The sequence below is a fragment of the Herpailurus yagouaroundi genome, unplaced genomic scaffold (genome assembly GCF_014898765.1).
Source record: "Herpailurus yagouaroundi ecotype Mexico unplaced genomic scaffold, PumYag 185, whole genome shotgun sequence".
Lineage (NCBI taxonomy): Eukaryota > Metazoa > Chordata > Mammalia > Carnivora > Felidae > Herpailurus > Herpailurus yagouaroundi.
Genome location: NW_024412416.1, coordinates 16,926,750 through 16,937,117, shown reverse-complemented (window position 1 = coordinate 16,937,117; position 10,368 = coordinate 16,926,750). Strand labels below are relative to the sequence as shown.

The following is a 10,368-nucleotide window of genomic DNA, read 5'->3' as shown; positions in this document are numbered from 1 at the left end:
CTGATGTGAGGGAGATAGGAGAGAGGAGGGTTATCACGTAGGATGATTTTCATCATCACTAACGAAATCACTGCTATCTGTTCATCTAATAGAATCTTTTTCTGCATGGGGGCTATTATATACGTTCGCATGGATGTTGACTACAGTACAATATTAATAAACTCTTGTCACATACTGTATTTAATGTAACTGGCAATAAGGCAGCAGAGGAAAGGATCTATACCTGCAGGCAGCCTGACCTAGAATGAAGCAAAGTATTCTTCCTTTTTTCTTAATGTTTATTTATTTTTGAGAGACAGAAAGACAGAGAGCAAGCAGGGGAGAGGCAGAGAGAGAGGGAGACACAGAACCCAAAGCAGGCTCCAGGCTCTGAGCTGTCATCACAGAGCCCGATGTGGGTCTTGAACCCACGAGCTGTGAGATCATGACCTGAGCCGAAGTCGTCAGCTCAACCGACTGAGCCACCCAGGCGCCCCTGAAGCAAAGTATTCTTAAGCTCACTCTTGGATGGAAAAGCAAGGGAGTGTCAATAGGTGCTTTGAAGTGACAGAAAATACACGAGTGACAGTTGTGGGCACCTTCCAACGTTCTGAAAAGTCACTAATTTCTACCAAACACCGTGGCCCCAGATTGAGCATGCAAGCCTGGGAGATGATCACCCACAATCCTGGAGGGGGAGAGAGAGAGGGAGAGAGAGAAAGAGAGAAGAACCATTGGCTCGTTGTGATCATGTGACATTCAGCATCATGTACTACTCATATTGCAAGACATCACTCATTTATCAAGTTAAAATTTATCAGAAATGTTTGTTCATCTTGCGGAATGCTCGCAGAACAAGTTACTTGCAACCCAAGGTTTTACTGTATACAGTGTTGTGGTGTTAAGTATGTTCACACTATTGTGCAGTCATGATGACCACCTCCAGACCTTCTTCATCTTCTCCGATTAAACACTAACTTCTTGACTCTCTATCCCACCCCCGCCCCCAACCCATAGCCCCTGGCAATCACCGTCCCACTTTGTCTCTGTCTCTATGAATTTGGCTACTCTAGGTACCTCATATAAGTGGAATCATACAGTACTTATCCTTTTGTGACTATCTTGCTTTCCTTAGCCTAATGTCTTCAAGGTTCATCCATGTTATAGCCTATGTCAGAAGCTTCCTCCCTTCTAAAGCTGAATCGTATTCAATTGCGTGTATACACTACATTTAAAAAACACATTCATGTGTGTGTGGACACTTGGGTTGCTTCCACCTTTTGGCTATTGTGAATAATGCTGCCGTGGAAGATAAGCATGCAAATATCTGTTCAACTCTTTTCTAGAACATTCATTACTTTGGGGTACATACCCAGAAGTGGAATTGTTGAATCCTATGGTAGTTCTCTGTTTAATTTTTTTGAGGACTGGCCATAATGGTTGCCACAGTGGAAACCCCTATTTTACATTCCTCCCGGCAATACACAAGTGTTCCAGTTTCCCCACATCCTTACCAACACCTGTCACTTTCAATATTTTTTTGTTGACAATCGCCATCCTAGTGGGTGTGAGATGGCATCTCATTGTGGTTTTAATTTGCATGTATTTAATTATTAATGTTGAGCTTCTTTTCGTATACTTATTGGCCATTTGTATATTTTCTTTGGAGAAATGTCTTTTCATTCGATCTAAAATAGCTGCCCATTTTTAGATCAGGTTCTTCATTTTTGTGTTTGTGTTTGAATTATGGGAGTTCATTATATGTTCTGGACCTCAATTCCTAATAAAGGTTTATGATTTATTTTATTTCATTGGTCTGTATGCCTGTCCTTGTGGCCGTACCACATTGTTTTGATTACTGTGACTTTGTATGTTGAAATCAGGAAATGTGAGATGTCTATTTCTATGACTTAAGAGTGATTACTGGCTAGAAACTGGGGTGTCCCTGTGATGGCAGAGGGCAAATGAATGACTAACCTTAAAAGCAAATGAAACTGTGGGGTCACTGACAGCCAAAGATCATCAGGTGTATGTCTTCTGCTTCTGCTTGAACTATGAAGATAGAGCAAGATTACCAACATTAGAAAAATGAAGCAGGGCTTTCACTCCCACCGAAATTGCCGTGTAGATTAAGACATGGCCTCTGGAAAGCACTCTTGGGTTCTGGCCTCCGTTTGTCATTTATGGCTGTCTTTAGATTCAAACAAAAGGGCGAGGAAGCAAAATATCTTCACCCAATTCAAACTCATTTTTAAATTCTATTTCTCCTCTCTGCTTTAATCCTGGCACACATTTTTAATCCTAGGCATAAATCATGATTGGGTTAGGAGGCATATAATTGAAAATAGAATAAAATGGGAAGTTTATTTCTCTGTCACGTAAGGAAATTCAGAGGTGGGTGATCCAGGGATGCTGTGAAGCCACACAAACTTTTCAGGGACCTGGCTTACTTCCAGCTTTCTATTCTGCCTTCCCTCAGTTGTAACTTTCATCCTCCTATTCCAACATGGAAACTGAATTTCCATTTACCGTGTCACATTACGTCACCCCACGTCACATCATCTTCTCATCACATTATATTTTGTCACATCACAGCATTAGGAAGGAAAAAGAACCCCAGAGCCTCCTTTTTAATGAGTCTTCCTGGTAGAGTCACACATTTCCACTTACCACTCATTGGCCAGGATCCAGTCACAAGGCCACAGCTCTTTAAAAGGGAGGCTGGGAAATGTCTTTTGACTAAGTCAATGCTGGGGAGTTATATTAGTGAGGAAAAGAAAATGGTCATTGGGAAACAAATTGAAGTCTCTGCCACAACTTTGAATATCTTCAAAATAAAAATCTGCTCTTAATTCCATGTCCCATGCTGATACTGATGCATATAAAAATAATGAAGACAATTCATCGCTGTGACAGAGCAGGACATAAGTTCTTGAGAGGCTTCACGGACTGAGCAGAGGTGGCTGTGGTGATGCTTAAGCTTATTTAAGCCAACCTTATTCGAACTCCCTTGGGGGTACCCATCGCTAACCTTGAACCGGCAGGCGGGTAGGTGATTTTTGTTTCTGGATGCTAGTGTGCCTTCATGGGCACATTGCTGTGTTGGGTCATTGTATGTGACCTCATGGCATGTGTCCCAGCAAAGGAGGGGCCAGCTGGAGCAAAATACAGCCTACTTGGCCTGCCCCTCTGGTCATCAGAATCCTGACTGCAATGGTTCCTTTAGAGTTCTCTGGGCCCAGAGATCGATCTATAGAAAAGTCTGAAGGGAATGTTTAACCTGAAGCTAAAAGATTCAAAAAATGTGTTTTAAAAATGAAAATGAATACAAAGCTTACTACAGAGTTAAATGTAAAAATACATACACCCACAGTCGTACATTATGGCTGATCTCTGTTCAGGAACAAATTATTGAACCTGTTGGTCAGATGTGGCTAAGAAAACTCCCTCAGACCCATTCCAGTCCAGTCCTCTTCTTTATTGCTCACCTATCTTTCTTCTGTCTGTCGAGTTTGTTAATTTCTTTTTGCCTTTGCTTTAGAGCGTTGCTTCTTTGATTAAGAACCTTTAAATATTAATGGCAGAGATTTTTCAGAGTTGCTGTCAGCAATGGCTTAGCTGTACTGTCTCCTCCAAAGTGATTATAAGTTATATTTTTTAGCTCCAGTGGCATACAGGTCTGTGCAATGGTGAAATTTACTGTCTTCCTCTCCTTAAAAATGAGGGCCATCATATTAACTTCTGGGGAATACTGCCTGTCTTCTGTGGGTCCCATGTACTCTGTCTTCCCTTGCTGAGTCCCTTTTTGATAATCAATGGCTCAGTTGTTACAACTTATCATGCCCATAGAATGTGTTTCTGCCTTTAAAGAGTCTATAATTTGGTTGATAAGAATGATTCTGGAATATTCTTAGAAGTGGGTCTTCCAGAGTAGATCCAAGGACATCTGGAAGCATTTTTTTTCTCAAGTTTGGGAGCCAAATGTTTCACTTTTTCGCTGTTTTAAAGTTTATTTATTTTGAGAGCAGGGGAGGGGTAGAGACAGAGGGATAGAGAGAATACCAAGCAGGCTCTGTACTCTCAGCGCAGAGCCTGAAATGGGGCTCAATTTCACAAACCATGAGATCATGACCTGAGCTGAAACCAAGAGTCAAACTCAACCGACTGAGCCACCCAGGCGTCCCTCACTTTTTCATTCTTCATTTCACTTATCATTTTTATAGATAAGTGGGCTTGGAGCAAGACTTTTCAATCAAAGGATATTGTCAGGTGCTGACTACTGGACACCATGTGTGATCAATACATGCTGACTACACTCACTTCTCCCCCAACACTGCTTTCTCTAACTGTAAAGTGAGTTAGTTACTCTAATTTATGTCCACAGTCTCAGACTATTGGCGATAATAGTGATTCAAGAGCAGTCCAGGTAGACAAAAAGAACTTACGACTGGAGTCCTGGGTTCAAGACTCAAGTCCCTTGTTTGTGAAATGTGAATGATGGTAATGTACCTCTAGTGCCCATCTCCCGCAGTTCCAGGGAGTGTCTAAGACAATAGATGTGATAGTGTTCTGCAGACTATAAAACACTATAGAAATATCAGTTGTTATTATAACCTTCATGTCAATGTTTTTCTTGTGTTTCTTGGCCCAGGTTAACAAAAAGATTTTGACCTTTACTTTTTTTTTAATAATTATTTTGCTTTAAAAAAATTTCTTGAGTTTATTTATTTATTTATTTGAGAAACAGAGAGAGAGCGGAGGAGGGGCACAGAGAAAGGGAGAGAGAGAATCCCAGGCAGGCTCCGTGCTGTCAGCGTGGAGCCCAGTGCAGGGCTCGAACTCACAAACCCTTCGATCATGACCTGAGCTGAAACCAAGAGTCTGATGCTTAACCATCTGAGCCACCCAGTGCCCCCAGTTTTGCTTTGTTTTAGTTACAAGGGACAGAAACCCAATTCAAAGTCCCTTGAGCAAAAAAGAGAGCTTATTGGCTCATCTTCCTTGGAAGATAAATCTGTCTTTGGGTATAATGAGATCCAGGCACTCAAGTAAGGTCATCGAGGCTCTTTCTCACTCTCTGTCTTGGGTTCTACTTCCCTCTGTTTGTTGACATGTTCTCTGCTTTGGGCTGAAGTTCCCTCCATGTGTCCAGGGAGGATACTATTAACATGTCCATGTAACTCAATACAAAGAGGGCTTCTTTCCCCTAGTGTCCATACATTAGTTCCAGGGAAGTATACTCAGAATGGCCCTGTTTGAGTGGCTGCGTGTAGCAGGGAAGTGGGTTTCCTTGACAGGGTGGCTTGCCTGCTGATTCTTGGGGGCCAGGAGGATGTGAGAGCAGGCTCCTATGGCTCACTAGCAAGTTAGATCATAGGAGTGGGAGAATGATGCTTCTCTAAGAGGAGTCTCACTGAGCAGAAGTGAACTCCATGTGCCTTTTGTAAAAGGTGAGATCAGGCACTTCACTGAAGAGGAAACACAAATTGTGTATAAACTTTGAAAATATACTCAATTTCGTGACTAGTTGGGGAAATTTAAAAAAAGGCAGTATGAGATACTCTTTTACACCAACTAGGTGGGAAAAAATTAAAAATTCAGATAATATAAATTTGGAAAGCATGGAGAACCATTATGTTTCTAATAAACTGGTTGCAGATAATCTTATACAACTGAATTGTAAAATAATATGCTATTATTATCAAGGTTGAACATTCATATATGCCATGGCCTAGAAATTCCACTCCTAAGTTATACCTAGAAACTCTATGCATGGTGCACCTAAGACATGTGCAAGAATAATAGTAAGCAGCTTATTCTTAGTAGCAAAAGGTTGTAAACAACTTGAATATACAGCAGCAGGAGAGTGAATCAATGAACCGTAGTGTAATCACATAATAGAATACTACACACTAGTGAAAATAAATAGCATCTAATGAGTCAACATAGGTGATGCTTAAAAACATAAAGAAGATGTGGTTTATATATACAATGGAATACTACTTGGCAGTCAGAAAGAATGAAATCCTGCCATTTGCAGCAACGTGGATGGAACTGGAGGGTATTATGCTAAGTGAAATAAGTCAGGCAGAGAAAGTCAGATATCATATGTTTTTACTCATATGTGGAACTTGAGAAACTCAACAGAAGACCATGGGGGAAGGGAAGGGGGAAGAGTAGTTACAGACAGAGAGGGAGGGAGGCAAACCATAAAAGACTCTTAAAGACAGAGAACAAACTGAGGGTTGATGGGGGTGGTGGGGGAGAGGGGAAAATGGGTGATGGGCATTGAGGAGGGCACTTGTTGGGATGAGCACTGGGTGTTGTATGTAAGTGATGAATCACGGGAATCTACCCCAAAACCAAGAGCACACTGTATATGCTGTATGTTAGCCAGCTTGACAATAAATTATATTTAAAAAATTATATATATTAAAATATTTTTAATGTTTATTTATTTTTTGAGAGAGAGAGAGAGAGACAGAGCGCAATCAGGGGAGGGTCAGAGAGAGGGAGACACAGAATCCGAAGCAGGCTCCAGGCTCTGAGCTGTCAGCACAGAGCCTGACGCAGGGCTTGAACCCACGAAATGTGAGATCACGCCCTGAGCCAAAGTCGGACGCTTAACCCCCTGAACCCCCCACGCCCCCCCCCCCAAAAAAAACCATAATATTAAGTAAGAAAGTGAGTTACAAAAGAATAACTATACTTTGGACATATTTTTATAAAGCTCAAAAGCAATAGAACCTCCATAATGTATTGTTTTGTTAAATAACAAAAGCAAGACAATCATAAACACAAATTAAAAACAGTAGTGGTTACCTCTGGGGTTGTTTGATTAGCTAAGGAATAATAATGGTACTGGTGAGTTTTTTCCCTTTAACATGGGATGGGTTTGCAGGTGTTTGTTGATTATGCTTTATAAAACACACACACACACGCATATGTGTGTGTGTGTGTTTATATATTACATATATACTTTTATATTCCAAAATATTAAGTAATAGAAGCATGGAAAAACAAAACATGTATTCCCTACACACTAGGTAAGAAGTGTTCATTTCTGTAGACGTTAATGTATATGTAACTAAAGAATGTTAGGAGTCGAAGTATAATTTGTAGGTACTTGTTATGTATTAGGACTTACTAAAAGTTTAGCTTGGTCGAGTAACTAATGGGACATTTGATAAGTTACCAAACTTTGAAAGATACAAAGAGAACCACAAAGGGGGACATGCCTTTTCCAGTGTGACCACATAGAACATTAGATTAAATGGAAAAAAAAATGGGGGACGGCTTTAAAGAGTTCATTTTGAATATTTAGAGCAACATTTCCACCTCAAAGCCATTAGACCACAGAATAGTTACCCCGGGGCAGGGATCTGGGAGGGTTTCAAAAGGTTCACTTATGGCATCAAAGGCTGTTTGCTTGCATTGGTTCCTGGAGACTTGAAGTCAGCATTACTTAATGACAACATGATTTTTAATGCCTGTGGAAATTTTTAACTCATATGGGAATAGTTTGAATTTGTATTCCTGTTAGGATTTTAGAACTGGCTTTTTACATAGCCTGGCATTTTCCTCAGAGGAATTGTGGGTTAGGCAAGGAGCAGAGAATGATCGCTAATGAAGAAAGATGATAGGAAAGAGGTGGGAAGGATGTCGGGGAGGGAGAGACAGAGCAGGAGGATGGGGTGGTGGAGTGAGCAGGATCTGGGTGAGGCTCCCACCGAGGCTGAAATCTGTCTCTGCCACACAGTGCTGTGCGACATGGGCAAGCTCCTCGCCCTCTCTGATGTTCAGCAAGCCATCTACAAAGGGTGTTACCAGTGTCCACTTCCCCGTGTTGTTGTTGGGATCATGTACTCTGCAGGCATGTGCAGCCTGACCCAGGAAGGATCAACGAAGAGATGGAGGGAAGCCAAGCTCCAGTCTAACAGTCTGCATGCTCATAATGTATAAGAGAACGTGCTTGCTACGAGGTGAGTGCTTAGTGTGAACGAACAGCTTAAGAGTGGATTTTGTAAGGGGAGGGGCTAGGGTTTTTGGCCGGTGCCAGCCCTGTGGTTGAGCTGTGGACTGTCCCCGTCTGCTTAATGGAAGTGTGTCTGGCATGCAGATGGAATGGTAATCAAGGTATGCGGACCGCGCTGCCTACCATGTTTGGTGGTTCTTTCCCAACCTTAAACGATGCCAGGTTGGCGATTAAACAGGAAGGTGAGAGAGTGTGAGTCCCTTGAGGGGGTGGGTTAAGTATAAAAGGGGTCTGTCGCAAACAATGGATGATTGGGGGAGGACCACAATCTCTGGGTACTCGTGTCTGTTTTAGGAAGCAGTGATGATGGAAGAAAGAATATCAGCTGTGGAGCCAGGCACACCTAGAGTTAAGTCCTGGTTCCTTTTTAGAGCTGTGTGACCTCAAACAAGTTACTTTACCTCTATGAAAAGTGGAGTAATACTACACTTTCTTTTGGCTGCATCCTGATCTTTGCTTTTTTTTTTTTTTTTTAATTTATATTTATTTTGGGAGAGAGAGTGTGAGTGGGGTAAGGGCAGAGAGAGAGAGAGAGAGAAAGAGAGAGAGAGAGAGAGAGAGAGAGAGAGAGGATCCAAGCAGGCTCTCCACTGTCAGCACAGACCCTGATGCGGGTCATGAACCCATGAACCGTGAGATCATGACCTGAGCCAAAATCAAGAGTTGGATGCTCAACTGACTGAGCCACCCAGTTGGCCCTGATCTTTGCTTTTTAATCTTGACTTTCGATGTTTTCCTATACGCTTGACCATTGCATTTGGCCTTCTTCACGTGAGATGAGAACCAAATCCCATAGGCTAACCCCTTCATGATAAACCCCTATAATGTCACCTGCTCCCTTATTACTGCCCACCCTAATAGAGCCCCAACGGAGGGCTTGAGCTTTCTCCCTGGAAAATTACTATTGATAAGTTTCTGTCACCTGGGCGTGTCATGATGACAGCTCCTCCTAAGCAGGACTAATGTCACCACAATTAGTAATTCCGTGCGATGACAGAGATCCTGGTTCCTCTCCACTCTGGGAATGTCCACTTGAGTGTCCTGTGTATCCTGTTCCATGAAGGGCCACCCCTTGTACATGTTTTTCCTGAATGGGGCTTCCGTCCACAATCCTTGCCTTTTCTCCAGCCCCAGAGGAGAAAGCACAGAAGCAAATCCCAAGGTTCTTTTTTAGTTCCTCCTTTAAGGGACATCAGTGAGACATTAGTCCCAGCCACTCAAATTCTTTTCCCTGAGGCTCAGCCCCGGCCTCTCTTGCTTCATCCAAGGACAGGGAACTTTCCACCCAGAAAGGGTAAGAGTCTTCATAGCCCAAATGCTACTTCCCTCCGAAAGACCCCAAATGGCTTGGTCTTCTTTACTCTTCCTACAAGGATCTTCCACCATCAAATCTATGGTGTCCTCCCTGAAGAGGTGCAGATCCATCCTGGATGCCTCTGGCATATGCTGTCCTTTGCTTTTGGCCCTTCCTTGCGAGTTGAGTCTGGAGAGGGGAGGCAAGGGCTGGAGCAAAGTTGGGGGGAACTCAGCTCACAGAGTCTGAGTGCCAGCCACCCGTGGCAGAGGATGTTGTGACTTTCGTGGTCCCATTTGCAGATCAGCTCACACAACTGGACTCAGTTCACATCTCTAATAATAACGCTCAACAAACGGAATGATGAAACCTTGTCGAGCACTAACACATGCCAGCGATTTTATGTGTTACCTCCTTTATTTATGACAAAAAACTCTCCGTGCAAACTATTATGTCCCGAATTTTTAAAAACCCACCTTAGGAGGTGCAATGGGCATACAAAAGACTGTACATATTTCATGTGTGCAACTTGATGACTTTGGAGGTAAATATACATCCATGAAACTATAACTACAATCTGTGCCACGGACACATAGTCACCACCTCCAAAGGTTTCCCACCCTCCTTATTTACTATTATTATTATTATTATTCCGTGTGATGAGAACAGGTAACATAAGGTCTACCCTACCACGTTTTAGTTATTTTTTTTAACATTCATTTATTTTTGAGACACAGGGAGAGACAGAGCATGAGCAGGGGAGGGGCAGAGAGAGAGGGAGACACAGAATCCGAAGCAGGCTCCAGGCTCCGAGCTGTCAGCCCAGAGCTCGACGCGGGGCTCGAACTCACAGACTACGAGATCATGACCTGAGCCAAGGTCGGACACTTAACCGACTGAGCCACGCAGATGCCCCATTAAGTGCATAATATAGTATTGCCAACTATAGGCTTTACCCAGTGCAATAGATCTCCAGGATATACTCATCTTGTCTACCTCAAACTTTGTACCTTTTTATTCATACCTCCCTTAGCCCCTGGAAACCACCATCCCACTCTCT

General features: G+C 42.6%; 1 long non-coding RNA gene across 1 annotated transcript; it reads left to right on the top strand.

Annotated features, from left to right (window-relative positions):
• The first annotated feature begins 482 nt into the window (after positions 1 to 482).
• LOC121042594 (uncharacterized) lies at positions 483 to 10,071 on the top strand. Its single transcript, XR_005796314.1, has 3 exons — positions 483 to 619; positions 2,618 to 2,625; positions 10,050 to 10,071. It is a non-coding gene; the product is annotated as an uncharacterized LOC121042594 (long non-coding RNA).
• Positions 10,072 to 10,368: the final 297 nt, after the last annotated feature.